The 21846-nt window shown below is 36.0% G+C and overlaps 1 long non-coding RNA gene across 1 annotated transcript in view; it reads left to right on the forward strand.

Moving 5' to 3' along the window:
* LOC123282737 (uncharacterized) overlaps positions 1-16438 on the forward strand; it is a 185654-nt gene extending 169216 nt beyond the window's left edge. The window contains exon 3 of the long non-coding RNA XR_011499941.1: positions 16092-16438. This is a non-coding gene — a long non-coding RNA (uncharacterized lncRNA). The remainder of the gene's footprint in view (positions 1-16091) is intronic.
* Positions 16439-21846: the final 5408 nt, after the last annotated feature.

Below are 21846 nucleotides of genomic sequence, written 5' to 3' on the forward strand. Positions count from 1 at the left end.
ACCATAATAACCAGACTCAGTTATGGAAGAGATGTTGGAATTATCAGACCATGAATTTAAAGCAATTATGATTAATATGCTAAAAGCTCTAATGGGAAAAGTGACAACATGCAAGAACAGATGGATAATGTAAGCAGAGAGAGAGAAACTCTAAGAATCAAAAGGAAATGCTAGAAATAAAAAAACACCACAACTAAAATAAAGAACACCTTTGATGGGTTCAGCAGTAGACTGAACATTGCCAAGGGAAGAATTGGTTACTTTAGTGAAATGTCAATAGTGACTTCTGAAGCTGAAATGCAAAGAGGAAAAAAAATTTAAAAGAAGAAAAAGAATATCTAAGAACAATGGAACAATTATTAAAGATGTAACATATGTGTAATGAGATACCAGGAAAAGAAGAGAGAAAGGAACAGTAGAAATATTTTTTTTTTGAGGAAGATTAACCCTGAGCTAACTGCTGCCAATCCTCCTCTTTTTGCTGAGGAAGACTGGCCCTGAGCCAACATCTGTACCCGTCTTCCTCTACTTTATATGTGGGACGTCTGCCACAGCATGGCTTTGCCAAGTGGTGCCATGTCCGCACCTGGGATCTGAACCTGAGAACCCCAGCCTTCCAAAGAGGAACGTGTGAACTTAACCGCTGCACCACTGGGCCGGCCCCAGGAACAGTAGAAATATTTGAAGCAATAATGATTGAGAACTTCCCCAAATTAATGATAGACACCAAATCGCACATCCAGAAGGCTGAGTTAACACCAAGTAGGATAAAAAACAAAAAACAACACCTAGACATATATTCAAACTGTGGAAAATCAAAGCCAGAGAAAACCTTTTTCTCTGGTTCAGCAGAATAAAGCCAGAGAAAAATAACCACCTTACCTATAGAAGGGCAAGCGCAAGAATTATATTGAACTTCTTTTCAGAAATCATGCCAACAAGAAGAGAGTGAAGTGAAATGAAGTGTTGAAAGAAAAAAAAAAAAAACACCAGCCTAGAATTCTTTCTCTAGAAAAAGAATCTTTCAAAAATGAAGGAGACATACAGACTATCAGACAAACAAAACTTGAAGGAATTTACAGGGAATTCGCCTCTCTTGCAAAAAATGTTAAAAGAAGTTCTTAACAAAGAAGGAAAGTGATATAGATAAGAAACTAGGATTTACATAAAGAAAGGAAGAGCATTAGAGAAGGAATAAATGAAGATAAAATATAATTTTTACTTTTCTTATTCTTGATTGATCTAACACAACAATTTGTTCAAATAATAGTAGCAAGAATATATTGAGTGATTGTAGATTATGGATAAGTGAAGTGAGTTACAGTGATGTTATAAGGGACCAGAGGGAGGAGTTGGACATACTCTGTTATAAGGTATTTGTACTATCCATGATGTCATATTATGTTATCTGAAAGTAGATTTTATTTATTATAAATGTATATTTCAAACTCAAGGGTAACCATTAAAATGTTAAAAATGTACAATTGGTATATCAAAAGAGGAGAAAAAGATAGAATCATAAAATGCTCAATTAAAACTACATAAGGCAAAAAAGCAAAAGACAAAAAAGAACAAGGTAAACAAACAGAATCAGTAACAAATATGGTAAGATATTAATCCAACTATATCAATAATCACTTTAAATGTTAATGGTCTAAATACACAAATTAAAAGACAGGGAATGCCTGAGTGGATATAAAAACAAGAGTTGTCCTACAAGAAACCTCCATTAAATATAAAGACAGAGAGATAAAAAGTGTAGGGATGGAGAAAGATAAACTATTTTATCAATAATAAAAAGAAAACTAGAATAATTATATTAATATTTATATTATATCCACACAAAGCACACTTCACAGTAAGGAAAAGTATCAGGGACAGGAAAGGGCATTATATAATGATAAAGGGGTCAATTCTCCAAAAAGACATAACAATCATGAATGTGTACAAACCTAACAACAGAGTGTCAATTTGTGTGAGGCAAAAACTAGTAGAACTGCAAAGAGAAATAAATGAATTGACTATTATAGTTGAAGATTTCAACACCCTTATACCAGTAATTGACAGATCCAGCCAGCAGAAAATCAGTAAGGAGATAGTTGAGCTGAACAACACTGTCAATCAACTAGATCTAATTGGCATTTACTGAATACTTTATCCAACAGCAGCAGAATGAATTTTCTTCTCAAGCTCACAGAACATTCACCAAGATAAATCACATTCTGGGCCATAAAACACAACTTAACAAATTTAAAAGATTAGCAACCTCACAAAATATGCTCTTAGAGCATGGTATTAAATAAGAAATCAATAACAGAAAGATAGAAAACACCAAGCCTGGAAGTTAAACAATGCACTTCTAAATAACACATAAGTCAAGAAAGTCTCAAGAGAAATTAAAAAAATATTTTGAGCTAAATGAAAATTAAAATTAAATTTTTCAAATTTGTGGGACACAACAAAAGGAATGCTTAGAGGGAAATTTGTAACATTGAATGCATGTTTTAGAAAAGAACGATCTAAAATCAATAATCTAAACTTCCACCTTAGGAAACTGGTAAAATAAGAGCAAATTAAATCTAAGCACGCAGAAGAAAAGAAATAAAAATTAGAGAAGAAATATCTTCTAGAATATAAAAGAGGGGATACTTCATAACTCATTCTAAGATGCCAGTAATACCAAAATCAGTCAAAGTTCTTACAAGAAAGGAAAGCTACACACCAGTATCTCTTATGATATAGGTGCAAAAATATTAGGAAATGAAATCCAACAATGTATAAAAAATTGTACACCGTGAATAAGTGGGATTTATTCCAGTTATGTGGGCTGCTTTAGTATTTGAAAATCAATTAATATAATCCATCACATCAGTAGACTAAAGAAGAAAAATCATTTAATGTCAATACAGAAAAGTCATTTACAAAATCTAATACCCATTTATATAAAAACTCTCAACAAAGTAGAATTAGCGGGGATTTTCCTCAACTTGAGAAGAATATCTACAGAAAGCCTTCAACTAATATCATACTTAATAGTGAGACACTAGATGCTTTCCTGCTAATATCAGGAACAAGGCAATGTTGTCACCTCTCCCCACTCTTAGTCGACATTGTCCTGGAAACACTCCCTAATGCAATAAGACAAGAAAAGGAAATAAGAAGTATACAAATTGGAAAGGAGGAAATAAACTGTTTTTGTTTGAGGATGAAATGGTTGTCTATGTGCAGAAACCCGAATAATTAAGAAAAAACTTCTGAAACTAATAAACAATTATAGCAAGGTTGTAGTATAAAAGGTTAATATACAATAGTAAATTGCTTTCATATATTGCAGCAATAAAATTGGAATTTGGAATTAGAAATACAACACCATTTATGTATTGGTGGATTTGCTTTGCTCATATTTTGTTGAAGATTTTTGCATCTATACTCATAAGAGATATTCATCAGTAATTTATTTTCTTGTCATGACTTTGTCTAGTTTTGCTATCAGAGCCTTACAGAATAATGTGGGAAGTGTTGTCTCCTCTTCTATTTTTGGAAGATTTTTTTTTCAAGATTGACACCTGAGTTAGCATCTGTTGCCAATCTTCTTTTTTTTTCTCCCCAAACCCCCGCAGTACATTGTTGTGTATTCTAGTTGTAGGTCCTTCTGGCTCTGCTGTGTGGGACGCCACCTCAGTATGGCATGATGAGCAATGCTAGGTCCCTGCCCAGGACCCAAACTGTCAAAACCCTGGGCCACCGAAGTGAGGCATGCAATTTTAACCACTCAGCCAAGGAGCTGGCCCTGGAAAGGTTTTTTAATTAGTAATTTTATGTCTTTATTTGTTATAGGTCTATTTATATTGTTTGTCTTACTGAGTCAGTTTCGGAAGTTTGTGGGTTTTTAAAATTAATATACTTTATTTTTTTAGTTTTAGGTTTACAGAAAAATTGAGTAGATAGTACAGTTTCCATGAACGCCCTCACATCTCCCACTTCATAGTTCCTCCTATTATTAACATCTTGCATTAGTGTGGTATATTTGTTACAATGATGAATCAATGTGGATATATTATTGTTAACCAAAATCCATAGTTTACATTAGGGTTCACTGTGTTCTACATTCTGTGAGTTTTAACAAATTTATAATGACATGTATCCACAATTATAGTATTATACAGAGTATTTTCACTGCCCTAAAAATCCTCTGTACTCCACCTATTCGTCCCTCCCATCCGCTACTCCCAGCAACCCCCTGAATGTTTTACTGTATCCATACTTTTGCCATTTCCAGAATGTCATATAGTTGGAATCATACAGTGTGTAGCCTTTTCAGATTGGCTTCTTTCACTTAGAAGTATACATTCAATATTCCTCCATGTCTCTTTTTTGGCTTGATAGCTCATTTCTTTTTATCGCTGAATATTATTCCTTTATGTGGATGTGCAACAGTTTGTTTCTCCATTCACCTATTGAAGAACATCTTGTTTGTTTCCAAGATTTGGCAATCAGGAATAAAACTGCTATAAACATTCATGTGCAGGTTTTGTGTGGAAATGTTTTCAATTCATTTGGGTAAATATCAAGCAACAAAATTTCTGGGTCACGTGATAAGTCTATGTTTAGTTCTGTAAGAAACTACCAAGCTGTCTTCCAAGGTGGCTGTACCATTTTTGCACTCCCCCAGTAGTGGATGAGAGATCCTGTTGTTCCCCTTCCTCATCAGCATTTGATGTTATCAGTTTTTTGGATCTTAGCCATTGTAATAGGTGTGTAGTGCTTAACTTTTTAAAACATCTGTTAGTCATTTACATTTCTTATTTGGTGAATCATCTAGCCAGAACCTAAGATATCATAGGGACACACATAAAATATGGATGTCTTACATTAAGCAAAACTCCTTAATAAGGTTTTATTTTCTTTAAAAGAATAGATGGATGTGACAGGGCATTTTTTGGGACAGAACTCATGATGGGTGAAAAATATGATCAGCACAGAAAATTTGAAATTAAGGGAAATTCATTTCACCAGCAAAAATACCACTCGAATTTTCAGAAAATGACGGGCATTTATTTAAACAAATTTTATTTGAGTAATTCTTCCCGTGCTTTGTCTCTTAGTAAGAAGACATGCAACCAGAAGCACATTCTGTGACTTAATGACCTTAAATTTCTTTCATCCTTGGTATACAAATAAAGGAATCTGGTCTGTGTCTAACCCCAACTGTGTTATATACTGACCTAAAACAAAAGATTTGACTAACATTCAGTCAAGTATAACAGAGATCTTTCGATTTTCATTGCAAAATTTTGTCAACTCTGCTATCATCCCTGAACCAAGTAATTGCAAATGCATTTACCATTGGTAACAGTCACAAGTAGTCACTTCTCACTGGGCATCTTCTCATTATGAGCAATTACCAGGAATATTCTTCTCAGTATTTACATTAGTTCTCTCCTATCTACACACCACTGTCCAATCTTTCATTTGCTTTTAATAAACCTCCCCTTTTTGAAAAATGTGATGAAAGCCTCATGAACATTTCCATGCACAAAGAGATCTGTGTCTTAATTGGCAGCTCTGTAAAAACCATTGATTTACATGAAGGATGGTAAAGGTTCCCGAAAGCTGAAAATGATCTATAGACAATCTAGCCTACACCTCCCTGCAGGAATACCTTTGAATAATTCTCCCAGCAGCAGCCCTGAATCATTACCCATCGTGTTTTATACATTTCCAAAGAAGACTTTTGAGACAACCTTGCAGTGTTAATGTTTAATGTTCCATAAACTATTGTCTGGATAAAATTCTCTTTTGTATCTAACCTGCATTTTTATCCTAACTCCATTTAAATTCTCTCTGAAGGTGGCTACTGCTCGTCAAGTTCATTTACATTTTGACAATTGTTATTGATTAAGGGCATGAGGCTTATGTTTTCAACTCCAATGGTCAATTTTCAGCTGTCATTCACTTGACCTCTCAGCAGCATTGATACAGATGACCACTCTTTCCAAGTTAATATCCTTTATTTGCTTGTCTTCCAATAAACTACATTATTCTGGGTCTTTTTTCTGTTACTTCATTAGCCGTCCCATTTGTCTTATTTTCTAGATTCTCCTTCTCTACTTCCACCCCCTAAAATGTTGGAGTGCCCCAGAGCTCATTCCTTAGTTCTATCTTTTCTCTATTTACATTTTTTCCATAGGTGATATCATCCTTTGGCCTTAAATATCTGCACACTAATGGCTCCCAAATTTATATTGTCATCATAGATCTGTTCCATGAGCTCCAGATTGATATTTTCCACTGCCTACTTGGCAGCTTAAACCTATCATGCTCAAAATCGAGCTCCTGATTCCGCCCCCTCCCACCCAAACTAACTTTTTTCAGTGTTTCCCATTGTAGTATGTGGAACCACCATTCATCAGTCGTGCAGGGCAGAATCTTTGAAGTCATTCTTGACTGTTTCTCCTCATAACTCACGTACAGCCTATTAGCAAATCCTGTGAGGTCTACCTTCAAAATATATCTAAAATATTACTACCTTTCAGCACTACCAACACTTCTACCCATGTCCAAGCCACTGTCACCTCTCTTATAGATTATAGATTATTGCAATAGATTTCGGGCTAGTTCTCCTGTGTCCACTCTTGTCCCCCGATAGTCAATTTTCCACACAACGTCAAGATTAGGCTTTCTGCTGTTAAATCAATTGTGTTCCTCTAAAATTCCTATTTTGAAGCCGTAACCCCTGGTATTTGAAGATGAAGACTTTGGGAGGTAGTTAGGCTTAGATGAGATCATGAGGATGGGGCCCATATAATGAGATTAGTGCCCTTATAAGATGAGACACCAGAGAACTTGGTTCCTCTCTCTCTGTACCCACATGTGTGGAAGAAAGGCCATGTGAAGATACAGCAAGAAGGCAGCTGTCTGAAATATAAGGAGATAACTCTCACTAGACCCTGCTGGCGCCTTGATCTGGGATTTCCAGTCTCCAGAACTGTGTGAAATAAATTCCTGTTGTTTAAGCCACCCAGTGTATGGTATTTTGTTAAGGCAGCCTGAACTGACTAAGATGCTTTTTAAAAATATATAAATTAAATCATGTAATTACCACGCTCAAAACTCTCAAATGACTTTTTATCATTCCTAGAATGAAGTCCAAAGACCTTACTAGGACCTACAAGATTCCATGTGATCTGGATCCCTGCTACTCCTCTGATCTTATCTCTTACCAGGCTACCCCCAGCTCACTGCATTCAAGCCTCTTTGGCTTCTTTGCTGTTGCTAGGTTGCCAGAAGTTCCTCCTCCAGCTAGGGATTTTGCACTTGCTGACCCTCTCCCTCTTCCTCCTGATAGCGGCGTTACTTCCTCTCTACCTTTAGATTTTTCTCAAATATCATCTCAAAAATGCCTTTCTATCCAAAATAGCTATATGTTTACACCATTACTTATTATCCTCTCATCCTGATGCATTATTCTTTATAAACTTATTATAAGCTAGTATTATCTATCTCTAATTTATTGCCTTTCTCCCCACTAGACGGTAAGTTTCATGAGGATAGAGAGGGACTATGTCTGTTTTGCTCATTATTGTAAATTTGTTCATGGTAGACATTTAATAAATAATCAATGTCTAAGTGAATGAGTTTGATCTTACAATCACTGCTTTCCATCTGGCTCTTTTGTTTAACTCTGAAAGTTAAGGTAAAGAAGGATGACTTGGAATGACTTTAAAAGTCAAAGAGGAGAAATGTATTTAGCAACTCACTTTCGGTGTAACAGGATACTAACTTTTTAATTTGATGTTTCCACACACAGCTAACTTCTCTGCTTCTTTACCCTGATAAAGTGCATGCTTGTAGTTAGGTAGTCTTTATGGTTTAAGATGAAGTAAGCATCTGATACCTGTAGAAGTGAATTTGGATCCTGTTTAATTTTCTATTTAGACTAATCCTGTGATTTATTCATTCAGCAAATAATGAATATTTGGGGAAAAATAGCCTGGGAAACAAAGATGAATAAGGTCCAGCTCATGCCATTGAGGAACTCACAGTCTTATGAGGACAGGCACATAGTAAGATACTTTCAATAATGATATGCTAGGGTGTAATTCAAGGTAGGGTGTGAGAGCCTATGGGAAAAGAGTGCCTACAGCTGCCTGGAAAAGTCAGAGAATGCTTCATAGAAGAGGTAAAATTTGAACTGATAGACAAAGGATGAATGAGGCATATTACTAGGCAAAATATGCAGAGATAGTTTCTGGAAGGATGTGGCACATGAGCTGGGCCATGCAAAAAGCTATGATGGTATAAAAGGGAATCTATGGTGGAGGAAATACCATGGGCAAAGGCACAGAGTCACATGATTTTAAAAGAATACATGGTTTGTTTGAATGATTGCAAATAATGTGAGTGTATTTGGAGATGTGGAAGATAAGACTAATATAGCTAATCCAAGTTGATTCTGAGATTTCCAGAGTGGGTACTTGAGAGAATACACCATTATAAATTCTATTCCCATAATGCACAGCTAGTTATCAGTAAACAGGGATTTGATAAACCAGTATAAACTATAGTGTACATGACTCATTTGTTATTGCTCTCAGGAACACTTAACTTTTATAGGAGGATGCCCAGAGAGGACAATGCATTGGCTAGTAGAATTTTGGCATGGGCAAGTAGATCAGACTTAAACTGAAGAGTTTCTAGAAAGTTTTCCTGCTCTTAAAAATCATACCATCATGGTTTCTGCCATATCATCTCATTACCCTAGCAGATTTTAAATTCTTCCTGCAGTACTCTAAAAGGGACAAGAAAATGAATGGGTTTGGTTTTCAAGAATGTAAAATAATCACTCCTCCCAAGTAGAATTCCAAATACCCAGAAGAGATAATACTTGCTTAAAAAAAGGAATTGTAGCAGCTGTTCTTTACCTATCTAAGCAAAGAATAATACATAAGAGAAAAAAAGTCCATGTGTTTTGAGTCACGAAATATCCTCCAGGGTCCAAGGAGAGCTTATATCCAGGTGGGAGAGAAAGTGATTCTCCCTGTGAAACTCAATTCTAAAGAACAGAATCTTTTCCTTGAGGCCTCCTTTTGAGATAGATCTTCCTCTTTCATCAGTCTAGGTTCTGAGCTACAGATGTGTGAAGATTAAATTGCAATACCTCAATTGGAACATTTAAGGCCTGGTGGTTGTTCATGCCCTGAGTGCTGTACTAAAAAACAGAACTTTAAAATAGAACATAAAGAACAGGTTCTTTTTTAAAAGGAAGCATAATGAAAATGAGTTCAATTTAGAAAAATGAAGCAAGTGAAGGGATTTGGGCATTTAAAATTGGCTAAATAGCTGTATAGAGAAAGGAAGTTTTTTTTTTTTTTTTTTTTTTTTAAATAAGCTCTAGGACACAGTGCTTACTTTGAGACATCATTTTTTTTTTAAAGATTTTATTTTTCCTTTTTCTCACCAAAGCCCCCCAGTACATAGTTGTATATTCTTCGTTGTGGGTCCTTCTAGTTGTGGCATGTGGGACGCTGCCTCAGCGTGGTTTGATGAGCAGTGCCATCTCCGCGCCCAGGATTCGAACCAACAAAACACTGGGCCGCCTGCAGCGGAGCGCGCGAACTTAACCACTCGGCCACGGGGCCAGCCCCAGAAAGGAAGTTTTAATAAGCCTAAATTTCCATGTCAAATTAATCCTAAATTTACTTAAAAGATCACAGGCTTCTACTTATTGATTATCAATACTGAGATACATATATATCTCAAGTACTGTGTTAAGTGCTGTTGGTGATGACAGAAAGATCCTTTGTCCTTTGCCTAAAATCTAATTATGGAAGCTAGTCTTATGTTTGAGGACACTAAGATATGTGGAAGTCGTTTGGTACAGATCCGTATTCATGCTGCAGGCATTTCCATGGTCACTAAGGGACAGGGTTAGACTGGGCAGCTCTTATGGAGAAGATGAGTCTTGAACTTAGAGCTTTGAAAGAAGGAAATTTGGGGTTTTGAATGGTGGAGAGAAAGGAAAGAAAACATTTTAGATATAAGAAAGAAGAATGAGTGAAGGAATGGAGACAGGAATGTGGTAGGTGATTGTAAGGCAGCCAGTTTGACAGAAGTGGGGCCAGGAATCATGTTGGGGATTAGTGGGGGGTTTGCATGAATCGGTAAGGTGAAGCCAATTGATAGAAGACCTGGAATGCCAGGTTGATTAGTTTTGACTTGATCCTACAGGCAATGGATGTCCTTGCAGGGGAGTGACATGCTGAAAGCAAAGCCTTAAGAAGATTAATCTAGCAGTGGTTTTCAGGAAGGATTTGCTTGTCTGTGTGTGGCACGTGATGGATGGGTGTGGAATCAGTGAAAGAGTTAACTCCCAGTTATTGCATTAAGGCTTATCAGAAGCAAATCTTTAAATTCTCCCCTAAGTGATTGGAACAGGGAACAAAGCCAAGCTCGGTTTTTTTTCCAATTCCTTTGTTGATATTATCATAATTTATTTTAACTCTCCCTTTTTCTAATTCAGCACGCTGCTCAGGGGGAATTGACAAGGAGAGAACTTTCAGGATGTGGGTACCACTTCCCCTACCTCCTTGCCGCCCCCCCCCCCAACGCAATCCCCCATCCGTGCTCAGTGGTCAGAAGAGGTCTGTTAAAACAGGCTTGTGATTCATTCTTCCTTTCCCTGGGGAAGATGTGAGTCATTCAACCTGTAATCGGCAAAAGCCCCTAAGTCTGGGCTTGGTGCCTTGCTTCAGTCCTCAGCAGGAATACAAACTGTGTTGCTTTCCATTTTCTTTAAAATCACCTCTTCCCAGTGTGACTTCATTATCTGACATTATGCAAAGTCCTAATATCTCAGACAAATCCTTATTGAAATGGAAATACAAATACATATCAAAATGCCAAATAGGGATGAGCTGGGGATTATCTATGTTATTGTTCCCCCAATTCAAGTCAGGTCAGCTCAGTGATTATTTATTGAACAGGCCCACCAGGGATTTATGGACTACATGGGGACAAAGTCTTATCCGTATAACATAAATATATAAGCACAAAAAGTGAACAAACCACATTGAACAGTTAAATAGCAATATGAGATGTATATGATTAGGTGCCAAAATAAGTGGCACAGTTTTAAGAATGGACTGCTATAATTATTTCACATTAAAAGGAAAACCCAAAGCCCTGCAGTAGTATGAACGTTAAGGACTTAAATCAGCTTTCTGTATCTCTTCTATGAGCTTCTCAGATCTGGCATGAGCATAAATGAGAATTGACAGCTAATGGACTCAATATCAAAACATCATTTCCAAATGGGCTTTTTCTTCTTGTTTTTGAGTTTTTGCTTTACAACATTCTTTCCAAGTAGCTGAGTTCTCCTTTTCATTGAGTGTCATTTTTTTGTGCAATTAAGGGGATTATTTTCTCACTGGAAAAATATAATTTGAGTGCATATATGCAGCAACCTCATTTTGGTTTGAAGAGTAGACTGTAGGGTTACGTAGAAAGTGAATGTGCTCACTCCATCTGTAGATTGATGAGACAGAATTGGAATCTCTCATGGTGTTGCAGTCACATCTGGAGATAAGTTTGCTTTATGTTCCTATGCTCACACAAATATCTTGAGGATGCTGAATTTTTGTTGGCAGATTTGAGAATGGATAGGATAAATTGAAGTAAATTTCTAAAAGGAAACTGTGCTTTGGAATCATTCTGACAAGGAAAGGATTTCTCAGATAGAAAGAGGGGCTGGTTCTTGAATAGTGTTAAAATGCATTAGGTTACCTGGCCTATCAACTCATAAATACCCATTAAGATTAGCTCCATGTGTTCTGTGTATTCTGCCTACTTGAGAGCAAGGGCCTGAGGGAAGAAGATCTAGAGGATGATGAGAATTATGGAGAGAAACAAAGGAAAAAGAGCGAGAGAAGGAGAGAATGAATATGAATGAATAAGAAATAGAATGGGAGAGAGAGTTGCTCATACTTGGATATGGACCGTTGACAAAGGAGTAGAGTAACGTGTTCATGGTGTTTCAGGAGCATGATTGTTCAAAGGGCAGAGAGTGTGAGTAGAGGATATGGATGACAAACAAAAAAATGGTTCATCTAGACATCTAAAAGATTGTTTGATTCTCCAAACACTTTTCCTCCTTTTTCACTCCTGGTAGATATAATGCATTGAAGTCACATGAAAGGAGAATATTCCAGGGCTGCATTCACTTTTGCTATTGCAAGGTTGGGCTAGTTGGAGCTACTCAAGGTATCAGAACAGTGTAATTCAAAAACAACTGAATATTTATTGCTCAGAAACTACATAATATATGATGATGTAGGCAATCCCTATACTTTCTCCATAGCGAGATATTTTTAACAGTAACTAGGCAATTTGATGCATAATAGACATTCATATATAACCTAGTTTCTGAGTAATAATATTTTGAAAGTATTCTATTTTTGAATAATCCTGAATCCTCTTCCCTCAAACTCATATTTTCTACTATTCCATAGCAAGCCCCCTTCCATATTCTAGCTATAAGCTCTTTTACTGCTTCCTCCAACGATGCTTTGTATACTAAGCAGACAGAGAAAGACAGGAGATGGAGGTGGAGGGAGTGGAGAAGGTGGGGCAACTCAACCTAGTATGATTTTTCCCAGCCCTGGCACGTAGGGAAGGTCTTACTGGAAATTTACTGGTTAAGTCAGTGTGGATTTCTAGAAAGTCAACATAAAAGCCAAGATATTAGTATTTTTTTATTTGGCTTAAAAAAATAATTAGTTTACCAGTTTAGTGTGACTTAAACTAGTGCTAAAATACGATTATGAGTCAACTTCTAAAAGCCGGCTCCGTGTTGTTAGTCTGGCCATCTTGGCCTACCTGATAGCATTCCTAGCTGTGGCGTCATCCCAGAGTGGTTATATGGAAGCCCCAAAGCCTCTGAGGGATATGCAAGAATAGGTTGTTAGCACTGAAAGGCTTTCACTTGGATGAATATGATAAATCTAAGTAATTTTCTAAGTCAGCATTAAAGATGCTTATTTTTCAGAGTTTGAAACATTGGAAAAGAGCTTTCTGCATCTTCTTATCTTTCCTTTTCTTAATAGTTGTGGTAGCATTACCAGGATTCACACAGAACTCTGGAGCCTCCAGGGACTCTGGAGTCAACCTGGCTATGTGTTTCTCTGCCTTCATAAGAAATTTTCTACACATAGCTGAATGTAATGATTTTTATAACTTCTAAGATGATTTTTGCCAAGGGTTTAATGAGACATATGGGAGAAATAACTTTTTTCAGGGTGGCAGAGGTAAAGGGCTATTCCTATGTACCGGTCTCAGCAAGACTCAAAATGAAAGAAAAATTCTGGTTTAACCCCAGAAGGAGAAGTAACTCAATTCCTGTTGATCAGATTTCATCAACTGTAATTCTACCTTCTTTACTTCTCACAGTCAAAGCAGCATTTGTTAAGGAAGCGTAATAGATGTTTCTTTTGTGGCCATTGAGGAAATGTAAGCCTCTGTTATTAAAGACAGCTCCAATGTTCCCAGAATTTCAAAGGAATAAGTTCATCTCAGGAGCTCCAGGAAAGGTTTCACTCATTTATCAAGGAAACTCTATGGTAAACGTTATAACAATTCAAAAAAGTGCTATGTGTAGTACTCTATCTGCCATAGGGAATAATCTCTCAGAACTTCTCACTTGGTGGAATAATCTTGAACAAGATTTGCTGTTAATGGAAATATTCTTTGAAGAACTAAAAAAAGCTAGAAGAGTATAAAACCTCTTTATTATTCACTGTCCCTTGTAGAACCCAGTAGGAAACTGATTTAACTCTTTCTTTTCAAGATACCAAGGTACACTGGTGTGATGTTCTACTGAATCACAGCTCAGTGACCTGGAAGTGTCAATGCAGTTTGAGGTCGGTTCTCCTCAATCATATAGGTGAGGTTGACAAAGCTCATCTTTGGAGTTCCTTTACCATGTCTTTCAATGCTTTTTTCCCCATTATGATACTTTTACATTTAAAGTGCGACTAATATGCATGCAGTATTTTTATAATCAATTTTAAGTGCACATTTTGATGAATTTTGGTAATTGTATACAAGTGTGTAAACACTACCACAATCCATATATAGAATGGTCCATCAATGTAAAAAGTTTCCTCATGTCCCTTTAACTAGACCCCTTCTCCCCATCCCTGGCCCCAGGCAACCATTTATCTGTTTTATGTCACTATGGTTTTGCCTTTTCTAGAATTTCATACAACTGAAATCATACAGTACAGTCGGACCTCCATATCCATGGGTTACAACCAAGGATCAAAAGGCCTACGATGGTTCCGTCCGTATTGAACACGTACAGACTTTTTTTTCTTTTCATTATTCCCAAAACAATACAGTATAACAACTATTTACATAGCATTTACATCGTATTAGGTATTGTAAGTAATGTAGAGATGATTTCAAGTATATGGGAGGATGTGCGTGGGTTATGTACAAATACTATGCCATTTTATATGAAAGACTTGAGCATCTGAAGATTTTGGTATCTGCAGGGAGTCCTGGAACCAATTAGCTGTGGAGACAGAGGGATAAGTGTATGCAATATTTTATGTTTGACTTTTTTCATTTAGCATAGAGTTTCTCAACCTTGACACTATTGACATTTGGGTTGCATAGATCTTTGTTGTGGAGGACTATCTTGTGCTTTTTAGGATGTTGAACAGCATTCCTGAACTCTGTCTGCTAGACGCCAGTAGCACTCCCCAGTTGTGACAATCAAAAATGTCTCCAGATATTGCCAATTATTCCCTGGGGGGTGGGCAAAATTGTTCCTGGTTGAGAACTATAGACTTGCCATAATGTTTCTGAGATTTATCCATGTTGTTGTATGTATTAATAGTTCACTCATTTTTATTGATAAATAGTATTCCAATTTATGGGTATACCACAGTTTATTTTTTTAATCATATATGAATGGACTTTGGTTTATGGTTATGTTAGAACATTACAAATAATGCTATTTGAACATTCACATATATATTTTTTATGCGGATTTAGTTTTCCCCTTTTTTTGGGTAAATACTTAGGAGTGAAATTGCTAAGTCATATAGTAACTCTGTGCTTTACCTTTTGAGAAAATACCATACTGTTTTCCAACATGGATACACCATTTTACATTCTCACCAGTAATGCTCCATATCCTCACCAGCACTTGATATTGTTTGTCCCTTTGATTATAGCAATACTCATGGGTGCATAGTGGTATCTCATTGTAGTTTTTTTTTTTTAAAGATCGGCACCTGTGTTAACACCTGTTGCCAATCTTCTCTTTATTTTTTTTCTTATTCTTCCCAAAGCACCCCAGTACACAGTAGTATATTCTAGTTGCAGGTCCTTCTGGCTCTGCTATGTGGGACACCACCTCAGCATGGCTTGATGAGTGGTGCTAGGTCTGCGCCAAGGATCCAAACCAGTGAAACCCTGGGCCAGGGAAGCAAAGCATGTGAACTTAACCACTGGGCCACAGGGTCAGCCCCTCATTGAAGCTTTGATTTGTATTTCTCTAATGACTAATAGTGCTGAGCATTTTTTATGTATTCATTGGTCATCTGTATATCCTCTTTGGAGAAATGTCTATTGAAATCTTTTGCCTATTTTTAAATTGGGTTGTCTTTTTGTTGTATTGTAAGAGTTCTTTATATATTCTTGATACAAGAGCCCCTTGTCAGATATATGTTTTACAAATATTTAGTCCCAGGCTGTGGCTTACATTTTTTTTTTGTTTTCTTAGTTATGTTTCAAAGAGAAAGCTTTCTTAATCTTGACGGACTCCATTTCATCATTTTTTTTCTTTTATACTTTGTGTTTTCGGTGTCCTATTTAAGAAATTTTATCTAACCTAATATCTCAAAAATTTCCTTCTATGTTTTCTGCTAGGAGTTTGACATGTTTAGCTCTTAAATTTAGATATATTATCCATTTTGAGTTAATCTTTGTATTTGGTGTACAATAAGAGTCAAGGTTCATTTTTTTTCTCTACAGTTATATAGTTGTTCTGACATCATTTATTTTTTTTTAATTGTTTTTTTCAGGAAGATTAGCCCTGAGCTAACTGCTGCCAATCCTCTTCTTTTTGCTGAGGAAGGCTGGCCCTGAGCTAACATCTGTGCCCATCTTCCTCTACTTTATATGAGGGACGCCTACCACAGCATGGCTTGCCAAGTGGTGCCATGTCTGCACCCGAGATCTGAACCGGCGAACCCCAGGCTGCTGAAGCAGAACGTGCGAACTTAAACTCTGGGCCACTGGGCCGGCCCCTGACATCATTTATTGAAAAGACTATCTTTTCTCCATGAAATGATCTTAACACATTTGTCAAATATCAATTGACCAAATAAGTATGGAAAGGTACTATGTGTACATGAAACAAACATGTATTCTGCCATTTGTGTTTGTGTTCTATAAATATCAAATAAATTGAAATAATTGGTAGTTTTTTTCGGATCTAAGTTTTGCTGATTTTTTTCTGATTGTTCTATCAATTTCTGAGAAAGAGCTGTTAAAATCCCCAACTATGATTGAGGAATTGTCTGTTTTTCCCTTTAATTTTATCATTTTCGCTTCATGCATTTTGAAGCTTTGTTATTGGGTGAATGCACACTTATGGTTGTTATGTCCTATTGAATTGACTCTTTTATTTTTATGCTAATAATATTATCATCCTTAACAGTACATTTTGTTTTAAAATGTATTTTATTGATATTAGCCTAGGAACTCTAGGCTTTTTATGCTCACCATTTGTGTGGATTCCACTTCCAAGCTTAATCACCTGGCTGTTGGCCGAAGCTTCAGTTCCTCGCCATGTAGGCCTCTCTATCAGGCTGTTCATGCTATGCCAGCCAGCTTCCTCCAAAGTGACTGGTCCAAGAGAGAAAGAGTACGAATGACCAAGATAGATTTTAAAACCTAATTTCAGGAGTGACATAACCATCATTTCTGCTATGTTCTGTTGGTCACCCAGGTGAACCTTGGTACAGTTGGAGATTATACAGGAGTGGGAATACTAGGAGGTGGAGGTCACTAGGCCTGGCTTGGAGGCTGGGTCCTACAGCAGTTTGAGAATAACCACCTGAAAGATGAAGTTTGTACTTATAAGTCGTGATTTAAAGAATAATTTCTTTCCTGCCCAGTGTTCCCCAGGTGCCCAGAGTTGTCACGCTCAGTTACTTCTCAGAAGATATTTAATGAACATGCATTTAAAAAAAAAATAGACACTTCTGACATTCTCAGCGTTGTGCTAGATCCTGTGGTTGGGGGAGGGGGTGTAAGAAATTTAACATAGTGTTAGCTTTCAAATAAATCACCATTCAATTAAGTCAATACAAATATTTCTGTCATTACTATTAATCTAGGCCCTCGTCTTATTTCCCATTGCAGTAATGTCTCAACTTGTATCCTTGGTTCCAGACACTGTTCCCTTGAATCCATCCTTTATTTTGCTGCTTGATGTATCTTTTTATAGGTCTGATTATATAACTCCTTTTTATAAAATATTTGCTGTTTCTCTATTGCCTATGGAAAAAACAAATCTAATATCCTTAGAAAGTTATTTAAGATACTTGAAAATCTGACCCCAGTCTCTGTTTCTAGCTACGTCATTCACCACCCTCACCTCCTTCACAATGCAAATTATATTGTAGTCTAATTTTTCTACAAACAATTTTCTATAGAACCTTAATTCCGTTAGTTCTGGGGAAAAAAGTCTCCATGGTCATATAAGTTTGAGAAATGCTGCATATTATATTCCCTTCTTAGAAAAGCATGCAATATATTAGTATGTTAAAAGCTCTGACAAAACGCTGTAATGAAGACATCTATTTAACATTAATCAGTTGTTTCCCAACTTATTTGAACATGGAACCAATTTCTAAAACACACTTCTTAACATTCTGCGTAAAACTGTCTCATAGAATATGTTTTGGGAAATGCTGCTCTGTCACACAGGACTATTTGCAGTTTCCTGAATAACCATGTTTTACAATTTTTTGCTTCGAGTAAGGAGGTTCATCTGGTAGGTAGTTCCCAGAAGTGGAAGCCCTACAATACCTTTTCCTCCCTTACCAACCCAGAAAACTTATCCTTCAAAGCCCAGCTCGTGTTTAATCTCCTATAAAACATCTTCTGTCACGCCATACACTTTTCCCTCAGGCAAAATTAATTGATTGTGTATGTCATCATAGAACTTTGCTTATAACCTTTTAATATTACTTCTTATATTTTGTTTGTCTGCCTCCTCCCCTGGTAAACTATGAGCTTCTTGAAGGGAGGGGCCACATCTTATTCACTTCCTCCTGAGTGTCTAGCATAGTGCCAGGCATTTCAGAGGCATATTCAGTTAATGCTCATTGGACGAATATACATGAAATCATTATCCCAATGCAAGCTGATATGTAATTAAAGACTGAATTATACACTGTATATAAGAATTCAAGAAAATGAAATCAGTGAGAACTGGAATAATTAAGGAAAGTTTCATAGAGGAGCTGGGTCTTGAACTAGAATTTGAAAGACGAGTGGGATTTGTGTAAGATAAACACTCTAAATGAAGACAGAGCTAAGCACGATCCTGGCATATAAGTGGAGTAGCCAGGGAAAATAATGGATGCTGAGAAGTAGAAAAAATCAATGTTGGGTAGTTAGAGTGGTATCCGATTATAAAAAGCTTTGAATGCCAAGTGTAATAGTTTAAAGTCCGTTGATTAAAGGATTAAATCAGGATGAAAGCAGAATTTAGCAGAGATTAGACAAAGACACCTAAAACATGTATTGATTTAAGTTAAGGTCTCTGTTCGTTATTAGAGTCACTAATGTCTGTCAGCATTTGTTAAGTGACCTATGCAATTCACATATTCAAAGTTTTAAGGCTCATGTTTGAATTGCATCAGCTTTATGTTTTCTAACAGAAACTTAGTAATTTATAGATTAAGTATCATCATGAATGTGGTCTCTTCCTCCCTTCCCCAAATATTTTTTTTCTGATAAAATGATTCTCCACAGAACCATAAACATGGTCCTCATAAATTCAAGCCCTAGAAGTGACCCCTGTTCCTGGGCATCAATCCAAGTTCTGTAGTTCTTACATGTTGAAATGTAGATGGAGTCCTTTGAACTCATTGGAGGAAAGGTATTTCTCAGCAGAGAATCAAAACACTTCTTAAATTGGCATTCATCTTTCTTTAGCTCTAGCTCATTAAAATAGTGTGGAATTAGTTTGCAGGCCGTCATATTGAGTTTTTAATATACCTATTATCAAAAAATGTTTTTTCTCTGAAGGAGATGATAAGCTGCAGGAGAATATTTCAAATCTAATAATTGGATTTTGGATTGGCTTATTTCCGGACTATATTTTTAAAAGTTTTCTGAGTGCTGTTGAATGAAGCTTCTTAAACTTTTTCAATCTAAGTTTCACTTTGGCTCTAATGAATCCAAATCTGCTTCTCATTCCCAAATCAAACCTCTACTTTTGATATGATATCTTTAAGGAATATTATTAAGAAATATATATAAATTTAAAGATATTACTGACATATAACATTATATTAGTTTCAGGTGTATAACATAGCGATTTGATATTTGTATATATTGCAAAATGATCACCACAATAAGTCTAGTTAACATACATCAACACACAAAGTGACAAATTTTTTTTTTTTGTGATGAGAGCTTTTAAGATCTACTCTTTTAGTAACTTTCAAATATACAATACAGGATTATTGACTGTAGTCATCATACTGTACATTGCCTGACCAGCTTATTTTTAATGGTACCTTAGCAATCCTCTCTCTCTTCCTTTACCCTAGTTTATTTTTCTTCACATCATTTATTACAATCTGGCATATATTTTTATTTGTTTATTTTATGTCTCTCCTCAGTAAAATATAACATTGAGAGTAAGGACTTTGTTTTGCTTACTGCCACAGAGTTCCTAAAACATTGCCCAGAATATAATAGATATTTAATGAATGTTAATTGAATGAATGAGTGGATGAATGAATGCAATAAAAAAATGCACTAAATACTTTTAGGCTTAAAATGAGTTATTTGAAAGCAGGACATTTATTCTTTCACTGAGCTAATACTTGTTGAGCTGTTTCTATGTGTAAGATATTGTACTAGGCACCTGGGGCATACAAAATCAATCTTATATAACCATGTCATGTCTGCCTTCAAGGAAGCATTTAGTGGGGAATATAATGTATGCATATAAATAACTTTAATACAAGGCAAAAATAAAAAATTCAGAAAGAAAGGACTCAGATAAAGTGCTATGAGAGTTGAAAAAGGGAAAAAACATTTTTGGCTAATGAAATCAGGGTGGATTTCATAGGCAAGAGAGTGACATGGTGAGTAAATATTTAGACATGATTTGGAGGTAAATATATTTCAGACAGAGGAAAAAAGGGTAAATAAAATACAGGAACATGAAAGTATAGGATATTAGCCTATTAGCCCATTGCTATTTTATTCCAGTATTCATATAGCCGACATTTCACAGAGTGATAGTTAGGTAATTATCAGTCATAAAATATTGAGTTGACAAGGTATAAAGCATTTTACCTCTTTTCTGTCACTTTGACCACAGATAAGCCGAATCATCTCACTTAGTGGTGTTATGGGCGGATAGGAGGTGACTCACCAAATATTCTGAACTATGACACAAGGGCCTATATGTATGAAATATGGCTTCATGCTTTCTCCCCTTTGATCACATACAAAACATCTGTAATGGTTATCTTCAAAATTCAAACAAGGCTTTTGGCAGTCTGGCAAGTGAAGACTAGATGACAACTGAAAAAGAGGCAGAGATAGACTTCCAGCTTAAATAGTGTTGTTTTAAAAAAAGACTGAAATGCGTCTGTCATAAAGTCAAAGTGTGAACTACTAATCTAGATAACATTTAAAAAACAAAAAAAAAGAAACATTCTTATTCTTGCAAATGAAATGTGCTTTATCTCTTCCATAAGTAATGATCAAGGACCTACTATGTATACAGCACTGAGCTAGAATCTGTGGGATAAAACATGATTAATATGTATTATTCATCAAAAAAAGGCTTAAAATATAGTAGGGAGAAGAGCGCATCTCTTCAAAATATCATAATATGTTAACTAGAAAGTGTAACTGCCATATGAGATGTTGAAGCACGTGCATGGAACTTCAGAGCAAGATCATTGAGATGACTGGATTGAACCTGGAACTTGCAGGAAGAATAAGATTAAATCTGAAAAATGAGAAGGGGAATTTCATGGAGATAACACACCATGAGCAAAGATATAGAGATGAGAAGGTGAGAAGCCTTTTTTATTTTTCATCTTTCTTGAACAGTCTGTGTAATGGTATGTGAAGGCAGTAATTAGAAGACAAATGCTTGACATGAATATGGCCCATAGCCTGCAAAGGTTAAAGGAGATTATTATTTTTATTTAATTAAAAAAGCACAATAAAATCTTTTCATGAGTTACGTATTTAAATCTATTCTTAGTACTCTAATAATACTTGATGGAACATTCAGTTATAATTGAAGACTGTGAATTGAGAAAAGAGAAATGGCTCATTTCAGACTGTGCCTGATGGTCTATATGATGACAAATAACTGGCTTGACTGAATTTTTCTTTGTCAGTTGATGGTTTGTCATTGTGTATGTAGATGTGAGCAAAGAGTAGATGCATGTTTGGAGTGCATCTTTTGGGCTTTTATACTGATTCCACATTCTTGTTGTCATGACTACCTGTCTTAGGTATAAAACAGAGCAGATGTTCCTTTATTGGAGTTCCTGCATTAGCTTT

Source organism: Equus asinus, chromosome X (assembly GCF_041296235.1).
Source record: "Equus asinus isolate D_3611 breed Donkey chromosome X, EquAss-T2T_v2, whole genome shotgun sequence".
Classification (NCBI taxonomy): domain Eukaryota; kingdom Metazoa; phylum Chordata; class Mammalia; order Perissodactyla; family Equidae; genus Equus; species Equus asinus.